Raw genomic sequence first — 7635 nt, 5'->3', positions numbered from 1 at the left:
ACTTTGAATCAACACATACATCTGTCTTTCAACCGCTGGTATTACGATAACCGAACTGGCGAGACCGTCATTATCCTGGGCAAAGGTTTGAAGACCGAGCTGATCAAGATCATTGATCCAATGTGGCTGGTTAACTTAACCGAGACCGACAACGACGTGCTACACAAGAATAAGATTTTGTTCGAATGCAATGAAGACTATGATCTGGCTATGCAATTCCAACTTGTTGTGTGTGTATGTTATGAGAACGGGATTCATAGTTGCAGAGATTGGCAGTCCAAGCGTTTCAAGTAAGTAAATACAAATATCTCAAGACGAGGGGTTGTCTATTAGTGCACAGTTTTGCATCTCGAGTCTTTGTATCTATCGTTTATGTATTTGTCGTTTTATTTATGTAATAAAATATTAAGTTATTAAGTTAGTTCATTAAAGTATAATCTAGTTCGTTAAGGATGTTTAACGAATTAGATCTAAGTTAATATCTCTTCTGATTCATTAAGGATGTTTAACGAATCAGGGGTCGATTCGTTAAGGTTATTTCATTTATATGTATGTAATGAAGTGGATGCTAGTTTGTTACTGAATGTGTAACGAAATAGATCCATCTTCTATATATAGTGGCATTTGTCCACTGTTTAAGTTGGAGTTTACATTATCGAATTGCTGTCCGATTACTCTCTCAAGCTTCTTACTAATATTATCATACGCATGCATACAATTAATATATTTATATATATATATATATATATATATATATAACGTGTAACTAACAATCAATGGTAATTACGAACTAGATCCGTATTAGGTTAATTATACATAGATCTGAGATCTGTGTGTTGGATTAACGAGATCATACAGCTGTTCTGGCCAAGGATCATGAAGGTCAACAACATCTGGTATATTATGTAAGTAAAAGCCTTTTATACGCAGATGTCAGGTATTCTCACATTGAAAAATTAATTCTTGCTTTAATTATGGCCTCAACCAAGTTGAGACACTATTTTGAAACACATACTATTATTTTGAGAACTAACTATCATGTTAAGAATGTGCTTAGAAAACCAGAAATGTCAGATAGGATGGCCAAGTGGGCTGTGAAGTTGAGTGCATATGATATTCAGTATGAGCCTAGAACAACCATTAAATCACAATCGCTTGCAGACTTTGTGGCTGATTTCAGTAGTGACATGCAAAATGAAGCTGATCTAGAGGCCCAACAACTTGAAGAAACCAAGGATCCTTGGATCCTCTTCACAGATGGAGCATCCCATGTAAGAGGAACAGGTTTGGGCATACTACTAAAATCGCCACAGGGGATCATAATACCCCAGCCCATTGCATGTGCATTCCAAGCCACCAACAATGAGGCAGAGTATGAAGCACTTATTTCAGGTTTACTTTTAGCCAAACAAATGAGGATCGGGCATCTTCAAGTTTATATAGACTCTTTACTTATAACTAACCACTTTAACAGTTCTTATACCGTAAAAGGTGAGAATATGGTCAAATATTTAGAAATTGTGAAGGAATTAGCAAAATCCTTCGATTTGTTTAGTATCAAACAGGTACCAAGAGAAAATAATGCTGGGGCAGATGCCTTAGCAAACTTAGCATCATCATTAAAGATCCTGGATGATGTAAAGATACCTATCATTCATATATTGTCTCCGGAAATTAGAGAACAGAAAGTTGTGGAGGTAACAGTGGATTGCACAGAACAACATAAGGATCTTTCATCCTCCCCAAAAGTAGGATCTTGGATCCTTCCAATCAAGAAATTCCTCCAAGATGGAGAAATATCTACGGGAGAATATCCTAAAGCTTTCAGGTTGAAGGTATCACAATTCATTATTTTACAAGATGTCGTGTGTAGAAAATCTCTCGCAGGTCCCTATTTGAGACGCATCGAGGATCCTGAAATACAAGAGGTACTCCAACACTTCCACGAAGGCGATTGCGGCAACTACATAGGCGAAAGAGCATTATTCTCCAGGATACTTATGACTGGATACTTCTGGCTAACAATGAAGAAGGATGCAATGGAGTACGCAAAGAAGTGTGATGCTTGCCAAAGGCATGGAAATATCCTACATCAACCAGCAGAACCTATGTATCCTATATCCTTATCATGGCCTTTCATGAAGTGGGGCATGGATATTGTGAGTAAACTACCTAATGCACCAGGAGGAAAAGTATTCGTGCTTGCAATGACTGATTACTTTTCAAAGTGGATAGAAGCAGAAGCTTTTGTTCAAGTCTGTAAAAAAGAGGTGATATCCTTCATTAAAAGAAATATTATTACTAGATTTGGCATTCCTTCAGAAATTATTTGTGACAATGGTTCCCAGTTTATCGGGAAAAGAACCACTAACTTTTGTGACATCTGGGGCATCAAAATGATTACCTCTACTCCATTGCATCCTCAAGCTAATGTCCAGGTAGAATCAAGCAACAAGATAATCATCAATAACTTGAAGAAGAAACTAGGATCTAGGAAAGGAAAGTGGTCCGAAGAGCTACCTTATGTTCTTTGGGCTGACAGGACAACACCCAAGAATGCAACAGGCCAAACACCCTTCTCATTGGTGTTTGGATCTAAAGTAGTAATCCCTACAGAAATGATGGTCCCTACATCCAGAACAAGCATCCTTGATCCTGAGGCCAATGAAGAAATCCTTCTTGAAGACTTGGATACTGTTAAAGAACACAGAGACCTAGCCAAGATCAGAATGGCAGCATATCAACAAAGGGTAGCTAGGGCATACAACAAAAATATAAGGATCAGAAGATTTCAAGAAGGAGATCTGGTTTTGAGGAAAGCCTTCCAAAACACAACCAATCCGGCAGATGGGAAACTAGCACCCAAGTGGGAAGGTCGTTATCTGATCGAGTCAGAAGCAGGGAAGGGGGCATATCATTTGCTCACCATGGAAGGTAAAAGGTTACCAAGAGCATGGAATGCTATCCATCTTAAGAAGTACTTTTTCTGATCAGGATCAAGTATCCTCAGAGGATCGAGTATCCTAAAAGGGTCAATGATCCTAAAATTGGTAATATCTATCTGATCACTTATTCATTTCAGGTTCTTATTATTAATTCAAGGATAATATATTCTTAACGTTTTATTTTTTCCAAGTTTTAAATAACAATGCAGGGTTCTAGTAATATATTCGATGATCAAGAGGTTAGCCACCTCTCATTTACATTTAAGGTACTATACTATTTCCCTTGGCCTAGCCCACAATTGGATATGACCCCCGATGGTCATATCCCCCAAGGTTTAAAGGTTTTCACCTTTCTTATAAATTAGAGTTTCTACACTCTCGCCTGGAGCACACGCTATCCAACGTATAGTTCGGGGCAGCGGGACCAGTAATGTTTAGTGGCTGACAATTTCGTTGTCTTCGGCTATATGGAGGATCCTACGATTTATGGTAGACGTACCATACCACCGGTTTATAACGTTTTCACGTTATCTCAAGACAAAGGTTTCTAACATTTTCATGTTAGCTAAGGTTTTGGCGTTTTCACGTCACTCACGTTTGGGCTAAATCCCGGTTTGGGCGAGTCCTCAGTTAACATCCGTATCCTTGGGGGCCAGTCCCCAGTTTGGGCTTGTCCCCAGTTTTTGGGCTTATCCCCAGTTGCACGGGCTTGTTCCCAGTTTATTTTATGGGCTTGTCCCTAGTTTGTTGGGTTTAATCCCAGTTAATATCATAAGTTATTTGCATCAGGTATCCTAAAGTTCAATTACAAGGATCATAGAAGGATCAATACTTATGGTAACTTAGGTCTAATTAGATCTTATGGGAGCATAAGAGGTGTTGGATATACGACCAGAAGGGAAGTTCCCAAGGAAATTCTATATGATAATTATATCTAACTTGTCAAATCTCATCTGTTTTTGCAGGAAGTTTGAATTCAAAGGCAAAATTACAGCTGTGATCTTATCACAACCGCCATTTTGGGGGCAATTGTTTGGGCATGGAAATTTGACACTATAGATACGTTATCCTGGCATAAGATATGGATCAGTTATCCTTAGCATGTGTTCCAGATTCTGTCAGGATCAAGGATCCTCAGTACTTATTATTTACTAAGGATTGTTTCCTGTGTATAACATTATATTTGACAGATGTAACGGCTAAGAGACCAAGTCCAACGTATAACTTCGCAGTTAAAGCCATTAAACCACGTGATTAAATCATGAAACGTTTATATTGAAGACAATGGCGGATTTTTAGGAAACTTAATTAATACCTTTATTATTCATAAAGTCATTGAGTTATTATTTTTTATGTATGTATATTGAGGATAGTGTTGCAAAAATCGCTAGTCGGTGGTCGGGCGGTGGGGTGGGGACTAGCGATTAATCGGGAATAGTCGAGATTAATCGGGATTAATCGGATCGGACTTTAATGTATATTTTTCAGTTTTATACATACACAAACATATTTTGGCCGGAAATTGACTGAAATCTCGCTGGAAACCACTAGTTTTTGCTGTAATCTCGCTGAAAATAGTTGATATGGGTCGGAATCTCGCCGGAAACCACTGATTTTGGTCGGAATCTCGCCGAAAGTCATCGATTTTGGCCGGATTTGACCGTTAACCGATTAATTGGCCGACTAGCCCACAATTAATCAGTGAAGTGGGGACTAGCGATTAATCGGGGATTAATCGGTGACTAGTCGGGATTTTTGCAACACTGATTGAGGATATGATCAGCTAGGAAACACACACTATTCACTACGAATTCAGCAGCATACACACACACACATAGCTTTCGTTATAATTCTGATCATATTCTCCAAACCTTGTATCCTCATTTTTGATATTAATAAAGTGGTGATAGATAATTGTCATCACTCGGGGTTTTTGTGCCGACGATCCGAACCAGATCAAGGGCTTTTCCCCGTAACAAATCCGTGTGTTTGTGTTTGCAATCGATACATACTTGTTTTCATCATCATAGCAATAATCCTCACTAAACGAATTTGGATACATTGTCCTTGGTAGATTTTTATCCAAAACAATTTTCATAGTAAAGTATTCCAAGTTTTCAATTTCTTTTAGAATTATATATTACATATGGTATAAAAAGTATAAATCTATTAGGTTAAAATCTAGTTAAACAAAGTGAAAATCATACTAGTTGAAGCCATGACTGAAAATATGTGGACCAACGTTATATAGGTAAACATTATCCTACTAACATAATTAGATGAGACCGTAGATTTGATGAATATCCCAAATGTAGATACATTTCCCCTTATTGTCATCTACTTTAAATTGTTCTCCATGATTGGTCTGATCAAAATCCATTTGAGCCCTAATTTCAATTCAACGTTCATCATGTTTCAATCAATGTTTCTATATATATAGATGGTGGTGACAGGTGGAGAATACCAACTAGACATGTGTCACCAATAGCACCAATGTTTATAGGATTGTAATATTTTATAGTATTCGTATTGAATAATGTTTGGCAGATGTAATGATGTTTTAAGGTAAACCAACCCACTAAGCACAATTTCAATAAACTCTTTGGCTATTCTACAGAGTCCTAATGAAACCAGTTAATGTAGAATTAAACTATTTTAGTGGAAATCTATAGATTTGTTACACGTTCTCATCTAGTCATCTTAAAATAAACCAAGTTCGGAAAACACTTTCTTGAAGTTTGTTGACGAAATTTTGAAAACTCTAGTTTTAGGAAGATTAGAGTTCAAAACTTGATATTATAGTAGATTTTCTCTTGAATTATGTTTTGGTCAAAAATCGGCTAAGGATAATGTAACCAAATTAGTTTGGTGAGGTTTAGTGCTAAGTTAACAAATATGGTAATGAATCGATTGCAAACACAAACACAAGGATTTGTTGCGAGGAAAAGCCCTTGATCTGGTTCCGATTGCTAGCACAAAAACCCCGGGTGATGAAAAATCGTCTATCACCTCTTTATTAATCACAAAATCGGGTTACAAAGGTGGAGATAATGATCGGTATTACAATGAAAGCTAAGTGTAAGTGCTGTGCTTAGAGGGAATTCTCAGTAATGCTAGAGTGTGCGAGAGTACAAGTGTTCCTAACTGATCAATTATCTCGTAATTAATAGAAAATAACAACTAACAATATTTCATATATTCACGCCACTCTTCCCACTAGCCGTTCCCTTCTCTTTGACCACGTGTGGGAGTCATCCAGTAGCGCGAAAATGGGGTGACTAAGTCGTCCAGCCGTTATATCTATCAAACACAACACCATTCAAATACAATTATTAGTTAACAAATAATATAGAGGATCATTAATCCTTTGCAACCTTGAACATATCTTAAGGATAATTAATCCATAAGTTACTCAAGGATAGAGGATCCTCAGCAGAAATTATATGCCCTAACAATTGCCCCTAAAATGGCGGGTGTTTATGTAATACAGCTGTCATTTTGAAATTTGAATTCCTGCAAAAGATAAATGATTAGACGTGTGTCAACGATAATTATTAGCAATAAACTCATGGTTATCCGCCACCTATATATGCGATTGTATGTAACCCTTTTATAACCACATAATCCAGCATCCATTCAGGTATCCCTCTCTCTCTTCTTTTCATTTTCTTTTTTCTCAATTATGTTTGCTATTTCCGCTTCTTCTTCTTCTTCTTCTTCTTCCGGCTGTTTAAACCCCGATGAACTCCATTCGCAAGGTATCCTAGAGACCCCATCCTTCGAGATCTGTAAGTTCACAGATCCAGAGATTGACAACATTCGTCCTTTATTTCTGACCAACACTATTTTCTGACCTTTTGACTCCACAACTCGCAGCGACCGTGTGTCGAAAAACTGGGTTTGTTTTCCAGCTCAACCATTTTTAATAGGCTTCAAATGCCCGTTTCCCGATTTTACCCAAAGCTTTTTCACCTTGACTGGAATTAGTTACATCCAGACCATGCCCATATTATGGAGGGTTCTTCGTGCTGTAGAAAGGATAATCGAAGAAGAAGGCATCGACTTTGGCTGGTCAGAACTAGCATATCTGTACACCTTGGTTACTCACAGTTCTAAACACTTTGTTCTTAAATCCAAACCTCGTCAAGTCATCCCCATCTCCAAGGTTACCCAGAACGATACACTCTGGAAGAATCAATATTTCTTCGTAAAAAGGGATTCAATTCCGGGTGGAACTGATATACCCAAAAGGTGGATACGGAAGGGTAGGATCTAGGATCCTTAGGTAATAGTGATAGGATACTTGACTCTTTCACTAACACTTTATTTTTCGTGTACAATGGACAATTTTGCCCTATTGGCTGAGCTTCCTGGAGTTCAAGAGAGAGTCAAAAAATTTGTGGCACTGGATCCTAAAATCAGAACCTTTCAAGCCAAGTTTGTTGAAGCTTTTCAAAAATCAAACTCAGAGTCAAACATATCAAGTAAGCATTCTTTCAATTAAGTTTAATATGAAGTAAAAAATGATTAAAACTTATCAGTTAATCCTTGTTTATAGGTGCCCAGAAGTCTGGAAAATCTGCATCCAAGTTCTCTCTCGAAGACATTGACTACATGTTCGTGAAGAAAGAGACTCCAAAGTCCACTCCAATGCACGAGCCACGTCCGGTCACGACCCGAGCTAAGTCAG

The sequence above is a fragment of the Bidens hawaiensis genome, unplaced genomic scaffold (genome assembly GCF_021521415.1).
Source record: "Bidens hawaiensis isolate Kalapana, Puna unplaced genomic scaffold, B.hawaiensis_p1.1 tig00000296_1, whole genome shotgun sequence".
In the NCBI taxonomy this organism is placed as follows: domain Eukaryota; kingdom Viridiplantae; phylum Streptophyta; class Magnoliopsida; order Asterales; family Asteraceae; genus Bidens; species Bidens hawaiensis.
This window is presented reverse-complemented; position numbering follows the sequence as displayed.